The sequence below is a fragment of the Syngnathus scovelli genome, unplaced genomic scaffold (genome assembly GCF_024217435.2).
Source record: "Syngnathus scovelli strain Florida unplaced genomic scaffold, RoL_Ssco_1.2 HiC_scaffold_82, whole genome shotgun sequence".
Classification (NCBI taxonomy): domain Eukaryota; kingdom Metazoa; phylum Chordata; class Actinopteri; order Syngnathiformes; family Syngnathidae; genus Syngnathus; species Syngnathus scovelli.
Window position 1 is genome coordinate 86,557 of NW_026061666.1, and position 18,856 is coordinate 105,412.

Consider the following 18,856-nt stretch of genomic DNA (forward strand, 5'->3'; position numbering starts at 1 on the left):
TAGATCCAAAGTAGTAATCCAGAATAGTTTTGAAGAGGCCATTAGAATAATAAACAAATCTGATTACCTTGAACATAATAACAAGCTAAGTGTTTAATATGTCCTATGAAGTCGAAATTGGGCACCGTCATGTGGTGAAATTTGGAATTGCATCACATCCAATTTTGCCTGGGAACAAACAGATTAAATAAATCTTAGTTTTGAATAAGCCACTCCTTCTCAAACAAGTAAACTCTGCCCATTTCGCGCAGTAGATGTTCTGTTAATATCTAGTATTTATACAAAGTCATAATTTAAATTGCTTTCAACCTTCATTCATCGGTTCAACCAACATTACTCGCTCTTACTACCAACTTGTATTGATTTAACTAAGCGTTTAATACTTCCTATCAGGTCTCAAGGCAAGATTTGGCAAAATACAGTTTCAGCAAATCCAATTTTGCCAGGGAACAAAAATAGATTAAATAAACTAAATAAGTCTTCTTCCCAATAAATAAATCAGAAAAGTCTGTCTTGTAACCAGTCCTCTTCAAACAAGTAAAGTCTGCCCATTTTGTGCCGTAGATTTTGTGTCCATGCCTAGTATTTAAACAAAATCATAATTTAAACGACTTCTTGCCTTCATTCACTTTGGAAATTTGGAATTGCAGCAAATCGAATTTTGCCAGGGAACAAAAATAGATCAATTAAACTAAGTCTTCTTCCCATTAAATAAATTAAAAAAGTCTGTCTTGTAACCAGTCCTTTTCAAACAAGTAAAGTCTGCCCATTTTGTGCCGTCGATTTTGTGTTAATGCCTAGTATTTATACAAAATCATAATTTAAAGGACTTCATTCCTTCATTCACTTTGGAAATTTGGAATTGCAGCACATCAAATTTTGCCTGGGAAGAAAAGTAGATTAAATAAATTTAATAAGTCTTACTACTTCCCATTAAATAAATTAAATACGTCTTACTTGTTCCCACTCCTTTTCAAAACAGTAGTTTAAAACGAGGGCCCTTCACTCAACCTTTAACCCTATTTATTCACCTTCTAGGCTAAGTGTTAAAGGCTAAGTGTTAAAGGCTAAGTGTTAAAGGCTAAGTGTTAAAGGCTAAGTGTTAAAGGCTAAGTGTTAAAGGCTAAGTGTTAGAGGCTAAGTGCCAGAGGCTAGGCGCCAGAGGCGAGTTTTTGTGGGCTGAAGTTTTAGTGGGGTTAGTGTGAATACAATCCAAAAGAATACAACAGAATACAATACAATAGAATATAATACATAGATTAAATTCAATAGCTCTTACTACTTCCCATTAAATAAATTAAATACGTCTTACTTGTTCCCAATCCTTTTCAAAAAAGTAGTTTAAAACGAGGGCCCTTCACTCAACCTTTAACCTCAACCCCGCACGTCACATTGTGTTGTATCTGTGAATGTTGGTTGTGGCCAAATGATAGTTTTCTTTCATTCGTTTAGGTTCCACGGTGTTTGTTGGCTATGTTTTCCACTGTCAGAAGGATGAAAATACAAAGTACAACGCTTGGACGTGGGCGAAGACGTCACCGGTGAGTCCTTCCTTCCTATTTATTTACCTTCTAGATGCTAGAGGCTAAGTGTTAGAGGCTAAGTGTTAGAGGCTAAGTGTTAAAGGCAACACAATACGAACAACACAACACAATACGAACAACTCAACACAATATGAACAACACAATATGAACAACACAACACAATACGAACAACACAACACAATACGAACAACACAACACAATACGAACAACACAACACAATACGAACAACACAACGATACTGCACTGAACAACACGATACCGCACTGAGAAACACGATACCGCACTGAACAACACGATACCGCACTGAACAACACCATGCCGCACTGAACACCATCCCGCACTGAACAACACCATGCCGCACTAAACAACACCATGCCGCACTGAACAACACCATGCCTCACTGAACGACACCATGCCGCACTGAAAGACACCATGCCGCACTGAACGACACCATGCCGCACTGAAAGACACCATCCCGCACTGAACACCATGCCGCACTGAACAACACCATCCTGCACTGAACAACACCATCCCGCACTGAACAACACCATGCCGCACTGAACAACATTATGCCGCACTGAACAACATTATGCCTCACTGAACATTATGCCGCACTGAACAACACCATGCCGCACTGAACAACACCATGCCGCACTGAACAACACCATGCCGCACTGAACAACACCATGCCGCACTGAACAACACCATGCCTCACTGAACGACACCATGCCGCACTGAAAGACACCATGCCGCACTGAACGACACCATGCCGCACTGAAAGACACCATCCCGCACTGAACACCATGCCGCACTGAACAACACCATCCTGCACTGAACAACACCATCCCGCACTGAACAACACCATGCCGCACTGAACAACATTATGCCGCACTGAACAACATTATGCCTCACTGAACATTATGCCGCACTGAACAACACCATGCCGCACTGAACAACACCATGCCGCACTGAACAACACCATGCCGCACTGAACAACACCATGCCGCACTGAACAACACCATGCCGCACTGAACAACACCATGCCGCACTGAACAACATTATGCCGCACTGAACAACACCATGCCGCACTGAACAACACCATCCTGCACTGAACAACACCATTCCGCATTGAACACCATGCCGCACTGAACAACACCATCCCGCACTGAACAACACCATCCCGCACTGAACAACATTATGCCGCACTGAACAACATTATGCCGCACTGAACAACACCATGCCGCACTGAACAACACCATGCCGCACTGAACAACATTATAACGCACTGAACAACACCATGCCGCACTAAACAACATTATGCCGCACTGAACAACATTATGCCGAAATGAACAACACCATGCCGCACTAAACAACACCATGCCGCACTGAACAACACCATGCCGCACTGAACAACACCATGCCGCACTGAACAACACGATCCCGCATTGAACACCATCCCGCACTGAACAACACCATGCCGCACTGAACAACACCATGCCGCACTGAACAACACCATGCCGCACTGAACAACACCATGCCGCACTGAACAACACCATTCCGCACTGAACAACACCATGCCGCACTGAACAACATTATGCCGCACTGAACAACACCATGCCGCACTGAACAACAACATGCCGCACTGAAAAACATTATGCCGCACTGAACAACACCATGCCGCACTGAACAACACCATCCCGAACTGAACAACACCATGCCGCATTGAACAACACCATGCCGCACTGAACAACACCATCCTGCACTGAACAACACCATCCCGCACTGAACAACACCATGCCGCACTGAACAACACCATGCCGCACTGAACAACACCATGCCGCAATGAACAACACCATCCCGCACTGAACAACATTATGCCGCACTGAACAACATTATGCCGCACTGAACAACATTATGCCGCACTGAACAACATTATGCCGCACTGAACAACATTATGCCGCACTGAACAACATTATGCCGCACTGAACAACATTATGCCGCACTGAACAACACCATGCCGCACTGAACAACACCATGCCGCACTGAACAACACCATGCCGCACTGAACAACACCATGCCGCACTGAACAACACGATCCCGCATTGAACAACACCATGCCGCACTGAACAACACCATCCTGCACTGAACAACACCATCCCGCACTGAACAACACCATGCCGCACTGAACAACATTATGGCGCACTGAACAACATTATGCCGCACTGAACAACACCATGCCACACTGAACAACACCATGCCGCACTGAACAACACCATGCCGCACTGAACAACACCATGTCGCACTGAACAACACCATCCCGCACTGAACAACACCATGCCGCACTGAGCAACACCATGCCGCACTGAACAACACCATCCCGCACTGAACAACACCATGCCGCACTGAACAACACCATTCCGCACTGAACAACACCATGCCGCACTGAACAACATTACGCTGCACTGAACAACACCATGCCGCACTGAACAACACCATGCCGCACTGAACAACACCATGCCGCATTGAACAACACCATGCCGCATTGAACAACACCATGCCGCACTGAACAACACCATCCTGCACTGAACAACACCATGCCGCATTGAACAACACCATGCCGCACTGAACAACACCATCCTGCACTGAACAACACCATCCCGCACTGAACAACACCATCCCGCATTGAACAACACCATCCTGCACTGAACAACACCATGCCGCACTGAACAACACCATGCCGCACTGAACAACACCATTCCGCACTGAACAACACCATGCCGCACTGAACAACACCATCCTGCACTGAACAACACCATCCCGCACTGAACAACACCATGCCGCATTGAACAACACCATCCTGCACTGAACAACACCATCCTGCACTGAACAACACCATGCCGCACTGAACAACACCATGCCGCACTGAACAACACCATGCCGCACTGAACAACACCATGCCGCACTGAACAACATTATGCCGCACTGAACAACATTATGTCGCACTGAACAACACCATGCCGCACTGAACAACACCATGCTGCACTGAACAACATTATGCCGCACTGAAAAACACCATGCCGCACTGAACAACACCATCCCGCACTGAACAACACCATGCCGCATTGAACAACACCATGCCGCACTGAACAACACCATGCTGCACTGAACAACACCATGCTGCACTGAACAACACGATCCTGCATTGAACAACACCATGCCGCACTGAACAACACCATCCTGCACTGAACAACACCATCCTGCACTGAACAACACCACCCCGTACTGAACAACACGATCCCGCATTGAACAACACCATCCCACACTGAACAACACCATGCCGCACTGAACAACACCATTCCGCACTGAACAACACCATGCCGCACTGAACAACACCATGCCGCACTGAACAACACCATGCCGCACTGAACAACACCATGCCGCATTGAACAACACCATGCCGCACTGAACAACACCATCCTGCACTGAACAACACCATCCCGCACTGAACAACACCATGCCGCATTGAACAACACCATGCCGCACTGAACAACACCATCCTGCACTGAACAACACCATCCCGCACTGAACAACACCATGCCGCACTGAACAACATTATGGCTTACTGAACAACATTATGCCGCACTGAACAACACCATGCCGCACTGAACAACACCATGCCGCACTGAACAACACCATGCCGCACTGAACAACATTATGCCGCACTGAACAACACCATGCCGCACTGAACAACACCATGCCGCACTGAACAACACCATGCCGCACTGAACAACACCATGCCGCACTGAACAACACAACGTCGCACTGAACAACACGACGCCGCACAGAACAACACGACGCCGCACAGAATAACACAATACCGCACAGAACAACACAATACCGCACAAACAGTTTTAGATAATATTACGTCGCAGTCATGTCACGCGGACATGACGTCAATAGGCGGAACTCACGGCAAAATTATAATCCGTGGGCGTGGCTTGCAACAGGAAGTAGGAAAGCGGCAATTCTGGCAAACAAGACACAGCGGTTAGTAACACGATGACTTACAAGGCAAATATTTTTGTTTTCAGCTTGCAACTTGACCGTCTAGAGCGTACAAGGTAATTACAACTGTTTTTTTTTAGCCCTGAAAAGCGAGGGAGTGTGGCGTTTGGGAGGAATGTCGAACTCGGCGTCTGCTTCCAGCCACAGACGCCAAATTTCGACGATTATTTCGACTGGTCAACGGTTGTAAATTATTGCGTTGACTAAAAACTTTATTTAACTCTACTCTTAACTTTGCCGTTTCAGATATGCGGGTATTACACCGCGGAAATGACGTCAATAGGCTGAACTCTCGCCAAAATTCAAATCTGTGGGCGCAATGGCCTTGAGCGAGACACCGGATACAAACACGACGATTATCAACAGAAATATCTTTATTTTCTGCTTGCAAGTGGACCGTCTAGAGCGTACACGGTAAGTACAACTCATTGTGTTTAAAAAGATTTACGTTTGTGTAGTTTGCGTTGCGTTGTATCTGTGAATGTTGGTTGAGGCTAAATGTTAATGTTTAATTTCATTCCTTTAGGTTCCACGGTGTTTGTTGGCTGTATGTTTTCCACTGCAAGAAGAGGCTCGTATCATTGACCAGCAGGAGCTACAATGGTGAGTACCCCTTTCGTCTTCCATTTATGTTAAACACTTCCTATTTCATGTCTAACAGTACTCGATTTAACAAATAACCATAAATAAATACAGTGTGGGCAGTCACGTTAACATATGTGATTATCCTGCCTAATATGTCTATCACAAATATGTCACTAATCACTAATATGTTTATTTGTTTATCACAACACCTTTGGACCTTCAGCAATCGATTATTTCCCTTCATCTACATAGAGACAGAACGATGGTGTCTTAAACATCTCATTCATTTCACCAAATAACTTCACGCAGGTGGATAACGGCCGTCTCGGTCACGCTATGTTGCGTGATGCAGTTTTGAAGAACCAAATGCATTTATTCAATGAATAAGTCAAGCTAGTTCTATGTTTATGATGTTGTAAGTTACGGTACCGATTGAAGTTGAGTTCGAAGCCAGTGGAAAACAGCGCTGCGTTTGTGCTCTCCAGGTACAAATGTTGTGATCTCTGACTGACGACCGGGCGAGACTCGAGTAAGAGATGTCCAAACGAGCTCCGGCAGGGCGGGCCAAGGCGGAGCGAACGGACGCCCTTCAGGCCGCCAATGACGAGCTGAGAACCAAACTGATGGACGTCCAGTTAGAACTTCAGCAGGAGAAGAACAAGGTGAAAACCTCAACAGACAGACACACTGCCTGCCTCCCTGCCTGCCTCCCTCCCTCCCAGTTTTCCCGATGTAGATTAGACATGCGTGTGCCATGACTGTGTCAGCCTACATCAACAAATGCACCGAGGACGTCAGCACCACTAAGAATATCATCACCCGGGGCAACCAACGACCCTGGATGACTGAGGAGGTACGTCAAACGCTACGAGCGCGGAACTCTGCCTTCAAGTCTGGCGACAAGGAGACACTGAGGACAGCGAGAGCCAACTTGAACCGTGCCATCAGGATAGCGAAGCGAGACCGCAGTCGAAAATTTCAGGATCGTTTCCACGACGTCAAAAACATCAGGAGTATGTGGCAAGGCATACGGGCGATTACAGACGACAACTCACCCTCCCCCCCCCCCCGGTGGGTGTAGTTGATGCTGACTTTCTAAATGGTCTAAATAACTTCTTTGGGAGGTTCGAGGCACTAAACGGCACTCCAGCAGTTAAAACTGTCCCCCATCAGGAAGAGGAGGTACTCTGCCTTGACTCCGCCGATGTGTTGAAGACCCTGAGGAGAGTCAACCCCTGTAAGGCCCCTGGCCCGGACAACATTCCTGGGCGTGTGTTCAGGGAATGTGCAAGTCATCTGGCTGGGGTCATCACAGACATTTTTAACACCTCGCTGGGCCAAGCCACAGTGCCGGCGTGCTTTAAGACTGCCTCCATCATTCCGGTGCCGAAGAAACCTCAAATCACCTCATTTAATGATTACCGGCCTGTTGCACTGACTCCGGTTATGATGAAGTGCTTCGAAAGGCTGCTTAAAGGTCACATCGTTTCCAGACTCCCCCTATTATTTGACCCGTTCCAGTTTGCCGACCGGCAAAACCGCTCCACTCAGGAAGCCATCTCCTCCGTTCTTCACCTGAGCCTGGCTCACCTGGAGGAGAAGAACACCCATGTGCGGAGGCTGTTCCTGGACTTCAGCTCAGCGTTTAACACCATCATCCCACAGCATCTGGTAGGAAAATTGGAACACCTGGGCTTCAACACCCCCCTTCGCAACTGGCTGCTAGACTTCCTCACCAACAGACCTCAGTCAGTCCGGGTCGGACAGAACACCTCTGATGTCATCACCCTCAGCACAGGCTCCCTTCAGGGCTGCGTCCTGAGCCCCCTGCTGTGCACCCTGATGACACACGACTGCGTCCTCAGGTTCACCACCAATCACATCGTGAAGTCAGCAGACGACACAACGGTGGTGGGGCTCATCAGAGACAACAACGACCTGGACTACAGAGAGGAGGTGGAGCAGCTGGTGGGCTGGTGCAGAGAAAACAGCCTGATCCTGAATGAGGAGAAGATGAAGGAGATCATCGTCGACTTCAGGAAAAAACAGCCTCACCACGCTCCACTGATCATCAACAGCTCAGCTGTGGAGGTGGTCAGCAGCACCAAATTCCTGGGGGTCCACATCACAGAAGACCTCACCTGGACTATGAACACTACGGCACTGGTCAAGAGGGCACAGAAGCGCTTGTACTTCCTGCGGAGGATGAGGAGAGCCCACCTGCCCCCACCCATCATGAGGACGTTCTACAGGAGCACCATAGAGAGCATTCTGACAAGCTGTCTCTCTGTGTGGTGTGGAGGCTGCACCGCCTCCGATTGGAAGAACGTGAGGAGAGTGGTGAGGACAGCAGAGAGGATCATAGGGGCTCCTCTTCCCTCCATTCAGGACATTTCATCTCAGCGCTGCATGTCCCGTGCCCGTAACATCATCAATGACCCATCACACCCCCACCATGGACTGTTCTCCCTGCTGCCCTCTGGGAAGAGGTTTGCAGCATCCGCTGCAGGTCCACCAGGTTCTGCAACAGCTTTTTCCCTGCTGTCATCAGACTGTTGAACACTAGAACTGTTGAGCTCTAAACTGAACTCTGCATCACACATTCACAGAACTGTACTTTATGACACTACGGACCTCTATCTTGCACTATCTCGCACTACCAACTTTACTGAACTTGTATAAACCCTTTAAATAGAAGTTTAATACATGGTTTAGCATTCCTCTGCACACTCTTGAATACTGTTTTGCCTACTTGCACTATTGCATAATTATCACTGCTGCACTTTATACTTATTTTTAATATATATATATATATATATATATATATACTTTTTGCCTCACCCCCCGTGGGTGGTCTCTTTTTCCCTTCAAGCTCGGGTCCTCTACCAGAGGCCTGGGAGCTTGAGGGTTCTACGCAGTATCTTTGCTGTTCCTAGTACTGCACTTTTCTGGACTGAGATGTCAGATGTTTTTCCTGGGATCTGTTTCAGCCACTCCTCCAGTTTGGGGGTTACTGCCCCTAGTGCTCCAATGACCACAGGTACCACTGAAGTCTTAACTTTCCAGGTCTTCTCCAGCTCTTCTCTGAGCCCTTGATATTTCTCAAGTTTCTCATGTTCCTTTTTCCTAATGTTACCATCATTTGGGATGGCTATGTCAACCACAACGGCTTTCCTCTGCTCTTTGTCCACCACCACAATGTCCGGTTGGTTCGCCATTACCATTCTGTCTGTCTGGATCTGGAAGTCCCAGAGGATCTTGGCTTGGTCATTCTCTACCACCTTTGGAGGTGTTTCCCACTTGGATCTTGGGACTTCCAGTCCATACTCTGCACAGATGTTCCTGTACACTATTCCAGCTACTTGGTTATGGCGCTCCATGTATGCTTTACCTGCCAGAATCTTACACCCTGCAGTTATGTGCTGGATTGTCTCAGGACCTTCTTTGCACAATCTACACCTGGGGTCTTGTCTGGTGTGGTAGATTTGGGCCTCTATTGCTCTGGTGCTCAAGGCCTGTTCTTGTGCAGCCAGGATCAGTGCCTCTGTGCTGTCCTTCAGACCAGCTCTTTCTAGCCATTGGTAGGATTTCTGGATATCAGCTACTTCAGCTATGTTTCGGTGGTACATCCCATGTAGGGGCTTGTCCTCCCATGATGGTCCCTCCAGCACCTCATCTTCCTTTGATGCCCATTGTCTGAGACATTCACTGAGCACGTCATCCGTTGGGGCCTTATCCCTGATGTACTTATGGATCTTGGATGTTTCATCTTGGATCGTGGCTCTCACGCTCGCTAGTCCTCGGCCTCCTTCTTTACGGCTAGTGTACAGTCTCAGGGTGCTGGACTTGGGATGGAACCCTCCATGCATGGTTAGGAGCTTCCGTGTCTTGATATCTGTGGTCTGTATATCTTCCTTTGGCCACCGTATGATTCCTGCAGGGTACCTGATTACTGGTAGGGCGTAGCTGTTAATGGCTAGGGACTTGTTCTTGCCATTGAGCTGACTTCTTAGGACTTGCCTTACTCGATGGAGGTATTTGGCTGTGGCTGCTTTCCTTGTTTCCTCGTCAAGGTTGCCATTTGCCTGTGGAATTCCAAGGTATTTGTAGCTGTCCTCAATGTCTGCTATTGTTCCTTCTGGGAGTGAGACCCCCTCTGTGTGGATTACCTTTCCTCTTTTAGTCACCATGCGGCCACATTTCTCAAGTCCGAATGACATTCCGATGTCAGAGCTGTAGATCCTGGTAGTGTGGATCAGGGAGTCAATGTCCCGCTCGTTCTTAGCGTACAGCTTTATGTCATCCATGTAGAGGAGGTGGCTGATGGTGGCCCCATTCCTGAGTTGGTATCCATAGCCCGTCTTGTTGATTATTTGGCTGAGGGGGTTCAGTCCTATACAGAACAGCATTGGGGACAGAGCGTCTCCTTGGTATATACCACATTTGATGGTCACGTGTGCAAGTGGCTTGCCATTGGCTTCAAGTGTGGTTTTCCACTGTTTCATCGAGTTGGCGATGAAGGTTCTCAGAGTTCCATTGATGTTGTACAGCCTCAAGCATTCAGTGATCCAAGTATGTGGCATTGAGTCATATGCTTTCTTGTAATCAATCCAGGCAGTGCTCAGGTTGGTACGTCTAGTTCTGCAGTCTTGGGTGACTGTTCTATCCACCAGGAGTTGATGTTTTGCTCCTCTGGTATTTTTACCAATCCCTTTCTGAGCAGTGCTCATGTATTGATCCATGTGCCTGCTGATCTTATCTGATAGTATGCCCGACATCAGCTTCCATGTTGTGGAGAGGCAGGTGATTGGCCGGTAGTTGGATGGGACTGTACCCTTTGATGGATCCTTCTGGATCAGGATCGTACGCCCTTGGGTTAACCATTCAGGGTGAATCCCATCCCTTAGCAGCTGGTTCATTTGTGCTGCCAGGCGCTCATGGAGAGTTGTAAGTTTCTTGAGCCAGTAGCTGTGGATCATGTCAGGGCCTGGTGCTGTCCAGTTTTTCATTCCTGAGACTCTTCTCTGGATGTCTGCCACTGTGATGGTTACTGGGTTCTGTTCAGGGAGCTTGCTGTGGTCCTTTCTCAGAGCCACCAGCCACTGTGCATCCTTCTTATGTGATGCCTCCCGCTCCCATATATCCTTCCAGTACTGTTCAGTTTTCAGCCTTGGTGGGTCTGCTCTGCTATTATTCCCCTGCCACTGAGCGTACACTTTCGCTGGTTGTGTTGTGAACAACCTGTTTATTCGTCTGGCTTCATTCTCTCTTGTGTACCTCTTTAGGCGGCTGGCCAAGGCTTGGAGTCTTTGTTTGGCAGTTTCGAGTGCTTCAGGTATGGGCATATGGCTGTATTTCTTGGGAACTTGCTTTTTCATTGTACCTTTCTGGGCCTCTGTCATTTGGCTCACTTCTCTCCGTGCTATCTTGATTTTGGCCTCCAGCCTTCTCTTCCATGGTGGGCACTGTTGTGGTCGCATATGGTCATTCTTCTTGTAGCCAAGCATTTCTAGGATCACTGCTGCTGAGGTGTATATCAGCTCATTGGTTTCAGTGATGGTAGCCGTAGGAATTGTTGTCAATGCTGCATTCACATCTTCTAGGAGACTTTCTGAGGGTACTTCACTTAGCCTCTGCAGTGTGTATCTAGGTTCCCGAGCATATATATATATATATATATATATATATATATATATATATATATATATATATATATATATATATATATAGTATATGTATATATATATTTTTTCATAGGATATGTTACTTCTATTCAACTGCAATATCACTACTTTGTTGTAAGACGTATGCAACGGAATTTCGTTTTGTATGCACCATGTGCAGACAAGATGACAATAAAGTTTGTCTAAGTCATGTCAGGTCAGCTGTCTGGAGAGAGAGAGAAGTCAGGACCTGCGGGCGGAGCACCACCGTGCCACCGCCGCCATGACGGAACTCAAAAGCAAACTCCATGAGGAGAAGCAGAAAGAGTTATCCATTACCAGGGAGACATTACTGCGGCAGCATGAAATGGAGCTGATGAGAGTGATCAAAATCAAAGATGGAGAGATCCAGCGACTGAATGCCTTGGTCCTCAGCCTGAGGGACGGCTCCATGGACAAGGTGATCCGCTCTATCCGTGTCTGACTATCCGCACGCCACGTCGGGCTTCGATGCGGCCGCTACCGTATTGTGTAGCTTGTCCCCAGTAAGCGTCGCGGCGCTCCGTTGCGGTCTCAACGGCCCGGTGTGGCGCAATGTCTGCTCAGGTGAGGAGGGGGGGCGCTTTGCTGGCGGAGGTGGAGGAGACGCGGCGGTGTCGGGAGACCGAGCGGTGTCGCCTCCACCAGGAGCGCGGAAGAAGCCCTGGCAGCGGCCCAGCAGGCCTGGCAGTCCCGAGCGGCCGAGCTCCGATCGGCTCATCACCAGCATCGGGAGGAGCTGAGCCGAACCAAGAGAGACTGCGAGAGGGAGATCCGCCGACTGGTAGGACTGATCAGATGCGCGGTGCGTGGCTATGTTCCCAATTTCGTTGTATACCCGCAGTGCAATGACACCTAAGGCATTCTATTCTATTCTATTTCACAAGAAGAAAATGTCCGGTTGCTCGCTTCGCTTTTGTCACAGCAAAGGTGTTCTAGTCGATTCAAGAAAAAAATTGGCCGGTTGCTCTCTTTGTTTTTGTCACAATTCTGGCAAATGAGTTTGCCCGCCTGCCTGAGCGCTCCCCGTTTGTACATCCAGACGGATGAGATCAAGCTGAAAGACAGAGCGGTTAGTGTTTTGGATGAAGCCCTGGGGCCGGCCACGTCCACCGCCTTCAGCTGCAGACTCAGGCTGCCGAGCAGCAGATCGCTGCCCTGAGGGATTCCCAAAGGGCGGGCCTAAACTACCCTGGAAGTGGGGTCAACGCCGCTACTAGCAATCCTCTTCATTGCGTAAGCCACCTCATCACACACTTGCAGTACGCATGACTTAGTTCGTTGCTGGAGGAAGGTAGCACAAAAACAGTTTTGAACTTTGAACGAGTGCTTGTGTGTGTGTGTTGCGGGGCGTTTTCAGTCTCAGGAGGATCGGGACACGCGACGGTTTCATCTGAAAATCGCTGAGCTCAGCGCAGTCATCAGGAAATTGGAGGATCGAAACGCCCTGCTTTCTGAAGAGCGCAATGAACTGGTAATTTATTGACGGCACGCTTGAAGGTTTGCGCTACGTTTGATGCGCGCCATCCAGCGAGGCACCCATTGCGCTTGCTTATTAGTTGAGCGGCGCGGCGAGTCGGTTGCCTGGTAGATGTCTTTTATTGGGAGCCAAAGCCACGATTCCGTTCAAACCGATGCAAAAGAAATGGATACGTTCTGGCCCGCGTGTTGTGCGTCTTTCACATCCCGCACTTCATGCTTGCAGCTAAAGCGACTGAGAGAAACAGAAAGCCAGTTTCTGCCACTCCTGTACAAAAACAAACGCCTGAGCAGGAAGAATGAAGAACTCTCGCTGGTGCTGTGTCGCCTTGAAAACAAAGTGCGCTTTGTCACCCAGGAGAACGAGGAGATGGCAAGCTTGGTAAGTCGACGCGGACAACGGCGGCGTGCCAACAGAGTCCACTGCATTTGTGTTCCACAGAGAAGGCCTAGTTCGCTCAATGACCTGGACCGCGGTTGCGGCCAGCAGGACGGTGAAATGGAGTTCCTTCAAGTTGTGGAGCAGCGGCACATCATCGACGACTTGTCCAAGGTCTTCAGGCAGGCGACTCGGTGCACGTACGGCAGCGCCGCGCTCGCTCGCTGTCGCCAGGAAACCTTTTCCGTCCAAAGCTTGGCCGGCGGCCGCCATCCAAAAAATTGGCCCCTTAAATTCCGACCTTTCAAGCAGGAGCATTGTGCGCACGCGTTTGAACACGCTTTAGACTTGTTTTGCCGTTTTCAGCAGCTCAAAGCTCCCGTTTTGTCCGCGCCTTTGCCACTCGCTGTGCGCTGAAAACGACGGACTTGCCCGGCTGCTCAGCCCGTCAACCATGAGCCGCGAGCGCGACGTCATTGTCCGTAGGCAGCTAGTGGCAAAATGCACCCTGTTAGAGTTGCGCTCGCTCCAACTTATTTTGCAAGAACCACACGGGAGACAAGTAAGTTCTTTTGGACACCTGCAGGTGGAGAGTCCATCCGTTGTACGAATGAAGTCTGACTCTCGGCTCCTGCACGAGCATTTTAATTAAGAGAAACAGGGTGGGTGTAAGAGTGGATTGAATAGAGGAAGCCCTTGACCTCTAGTCAAAACATAGCAAGGGGTGTTTTACGACTTTGTGTAGGAAGGGATAAGCGATAGGGATAAATAAGGGATAAATAATATTATTTATTACAGGTCGCAGTCAAAGTCAAAGCAACACAATGATACGATAAAGATAATCTGGAAAACCCTGACACACCCTGTAGTTGTCACTTTTGGAAAAGACGAGCGTCCCTCCAATCATCGCCGGTGACGTGTTTTTCAGGCTCTGGAGACAGGAGCTCATGTCAGAAATGTCATTGTGAGTCGCGTTTGTTTCTGCGCCGGAGCCGTTCGTTCCCTTTGCATCCAAAGAATCTCAAAGGCGGATTATTTGTGTCGACAGGAGAGAGATTTGCTGCTACGATACCGACGTCGAGAATCTCTGAGGAGGAACAAAGCGTCAGGTCCTGCAAGGTGAGTCTGTTTGTTTGCGGCTGCTTGGTGTTGCGCAAGATGAAATGGCCTTTTTCTCGCTATCGTTCCTCTCGTCGATTCATCGTGAGGTGTCGCTTCAGTTTGTTCAGAGAGATGTTTGCTTCCGCGCCCGCAGGTCATCGAAACATTTTACGGCTACGACGAAGACGTGTTGGTGGACCCGGACGGATCGTCCTTGTCTTTTCACACCGACAGAACCCCCGACACGGAACCCGAAGAGGTAGCCCGCCATTTCTGCCAGCGTATTGGCACCAAACATTCCTCTTCAGCCTGGAATCGGACTCGTCTTTGCGTCGCGGGTGCTTTGTCGCCGGTCTGACTGATTCTGGTACTAGTGCTGTGTTGCATTGGTGTGTGCATGAAGAGGCGGAGCTTCGCTACCGCCAGCTGACGCAAGAATATCAAGCGCTGCAACGAGCCTACGCTCTGCTAGCCCAGACCAGCGAAGGGGACTACGACGCCGAGAAGGAGATCAAGGTGGCGCCCCTTCCCGCAACCCCCGGCCGGGTCGCAGCCTCCCCGTTCTCACCCAGCCTCGGGTGTTCTCTGGTCTGAAAGGAGGAGGAGGAGCCTCCCTCCTCCTCCTTTCAGACCAGAGAAAAGCTGATGGTAGAAATGGGTCACTATCAAAGCAGAGTAGCAGATCTGGAGTCAGCGCTGAAGCAACAAGGACAGGTAAGCTCATCAATGAGCACACCTTTTTCTCAGACAAAATAGCTACATTCTTCAGTCACTCATCCGTCTGGCATTACTGGACCAACCCCCCCCCCCCGAACGTGGCTGGGAAAATGCGGAGAAAAGCAAATGTCATTTTCCAGTCAACCAAAGAATTTGTGGATGAAAATGACACAACATTCCAAAGCTGTCCACGCGTTTGTCTCTTCTAGAATGTCAAGTGGGTGGAGGAGAAGCAGCTGCTGCGTCAGAGCAATCAGCAGTTGGCCGAAAAGGTGACGGAAAGAAAGGCGCTGGGCGGAGTCGCTTGGCGTCACACCTGTCGGGAAGCCCCGCAGATGAGGTCTGACTGTCTTTTCAGGTCAGGCGGATGGAGGCGGAAGAAGCGCGTCTGAAAGAGCACATCCAGGATATCCGAGACCAAAACGAACTGCTTGAGTTCCGCATCCTGGAGCTGGAGGTGGGAAGACTCGCACAAGCGTGTTGAGGCCAGAGATGTGACGGACGGACGGACGGACGGACGGACGGACGGACGGATGCATGCCTCTGCCTTTCAGGAGAGGGAGTGGCGCTCCCCCGTCTTGAAGTTTCTGCAAGTCCGTTTCCCAGACGGCCTCAGCCCTTTGCAGATCTACTGCGAGGCCGAGGGCGTGAGCGTACGTAAGGCGTCCCTCGCAACCCTAACCTTAACCCGAGGTCCCAGAACACCTTACATTGCTCCTTGCGCCTTTCCCCCGGACATCGTCATCAGTGATCTGATGAAGAAGCTGGACATCCTGGGCTATAACGCCGTAAGTGTATGTCGAACTCCTTATGTTCGCACTCCACGAGACTCGGCGGCTCAAATGTGACTTTTGGAAGGCTTTGCGCTGAAAGAAGCTTGTTGACGCTGTGCCTTTGGGCTCTTGCAGAATCTCACCAACGAGGAGCAGGTGGTCGTGATTCACGCCAGGACCCTTCTCACCCTAGCCGAGAAGGTAACGCGCACGTCCACGCACGCTCTCGCATTCTGCTTATGTGACAGCAGCCTTTCCTCAGTGGTTAGAATACATCAAAGTGACCAAGTCAGCACTTCAACAGAAGATGTTGGACATTGAAAGTGAGAAGGTAGACAGACACGCGACATCAGCCAAGGGGAACTCCGGCAATGTGCCCCAACAATTCTGACCTTGAGCTGTGCTAGGATATGTTCTGCAAGCAGAAGGGCTACCTGGATGAAGAGTTGGACTTCAGGAAGTGTTCCATGGACCAGGCTCATAAGGTAAGCCGCCCTCAAATCTCCCGCCGGACCACTGATGGACGAGGATTGCGGCCCAGAGGATCCTGGAGCTGGAGGCCATGTTGTACGAGGCGCTACCGCAGCGGGACTGCCCCGCCACGGACGGCGAAAAAGCCAGCCACGCTGGCGTGAATGACGTGCTGACGGCGGATCAGAGAGAAGAGCTTAGGAGCGCCGTGGACCAATGGAAGCGAGCCCTGATGTGCGAGTTGAGGGAGCGCGACGCTTGCATCCTCCAAGAGAGAATGGATCTGCTGCACAGCGCGCAACAGGTAAGGGCCCAAAGCCAGCCCGGCACTTACTTGCACGCTTACTGGCTTTTGAATGCCACTTTCCATTTGTCCGTCCTAGAGGAACAAAGAGCTGAAAGAATTCATCGAAGCTCAGAAGAGACAAATCAAACAATTGGAGGAGAAGTTTCTGTTTCTCTTTCTATTCTTCTCCTTGGCCTTCATTCTGTGGCCCTAACACCAGCTGGTGAGTGAGCTCCAGCGGCACCGCACTCGACACCTCCGATACACTGCCAGCCGGTCTCAGACGTTGGCAGACGCTCCGATGCCAACGTATACCCCCCGCCACGGTGACAGAGGCACCGCGTCACACCGGCGCTCATCCAATCAGAAGGCAGGAAAAGCAAATTCACATGCAGGGCACTTTTGAACCAGAAGAGAGCGCCACAAAAAACGGTTGTTGCCCCAAACGCGCACTAAAAAGGGTCAGAATAACAAGAGTCCCACTGGCCAGCCGGGGCCACCCGTCCAGCTGTTTCTTCAGGGGGGAAAAAAATTGGAGTCACCGGTGAGTACATTTTGCATTTAGCTCTGCTTTTCTGCTTCTGTCTTCAAGTGTGTGGCATCCTGCGATCAAAGATTCAGCCAACCCCAAAGCGGTTGACCTCAACGTCCCACCACCATGCCTACCAGAGCAGGTGACGTGATGCTTTGGACATCCTTCCGTCTCAGATGCCCAAAAGTACTCTTTGCCACATCTGCGGCAATACGGTGTCTTTTCAAAGGTGCAAATAAATCCAGCGTGGGCGGAACACGCACGTCTTCGGTTTTTCCCGCTTTGTTTGTGTGACAGCTGTTGTGAAAATTTTATACAAATAAAGTTGTATAGTACAGGTTTGGCCAAGCCGCAACTCCCGAACCGCATGCGGCTCTTTTATGTTCATATCAACATTTGTGTGTGTGTGGGGGGTTGTGCGTGTTGGCTTCACTTGAGTTCAATTTGGTATTTTGGTCAAAAGCGCATGTGGTGAAATTCCACAAAGTAGGATGGGCAAACACATTTCTTTAAACTATGAGTGTCAATTGGGCTCTCGAAATGGCAGGGAAAAGATGCACAGCAAAACGAAAATACGTAGATGAACACAGGACGTTTTAATCAGAGTGGGAAAGTTTCTATTTTTTGTTGAACGTGATGGCAAACCATTCTGCCTGATATGTCAGACCTCAGCGCATTTCAAAGATTCAAATCTTCAGCGGCATGCACTTCAGCTCACTCCATGCTAACATTGATCAGGCGTCGAACCCGCAACATCATGCTTAAGAGGTGGCCATGCTAACCAGTGCGCCATTATGTCAACGCATAATTAAGTCTACTGATCAAAACAGCGGTTACTATATGACGTCACTACGTCGTGGTCACGTGACGCAGACAAGACGTCAATGGACGTGGGCAGAGTTAACTTGTTTAAAAGGGAGTGGGCAGAAGAAATATTTAATTTATTTAAATCTATTTTGAGTGCACACCATTATGCCAATGCATAACAACTGTAAATCTACTAAACAAAACAGCGGTTGCTATATGACATCTGCCACGTCGTGGTCACGTGACATACGTGACGTCGATGGGCGTAACTTTCGCCGGAATTCAAATCCGCGGGGAGAGTTAACTTGTTTAAAAGAGAGTGGGCAGAAGAATTATTTAATTTATTTAAATCTATTTGGTGTGTGCGCCATTATGTCAATGCATAACAACTGTAAGTCTACTAAACAAAACAGCG

At 49.1% G+C, this 18,856-nt stretch overlaps 1 long non-coding RNA gene across 1 annotated transcript; it reads left to right on the plus strand.

The window, feature by feature from the left end:
• The first annotated feature begins 14,576 nt into the window (after nt 1–14,576).
• LOC125974539 (uncharacterized) lies at nt 14,577–15,412 on the plus strand. Its single transcript, XR_011086447.1, has 4 exons — nt 14,577–14,718; nt 14,803–14,873; nt 15,010–15,114; nt 15,259–15,412. It is a non-coding gene; the product is annotated as an uncharacterized lncRNA (long non-coding RNA).
• Nucleotides 15,413–18,856: the final 3,444 nt, after the last annotated feature.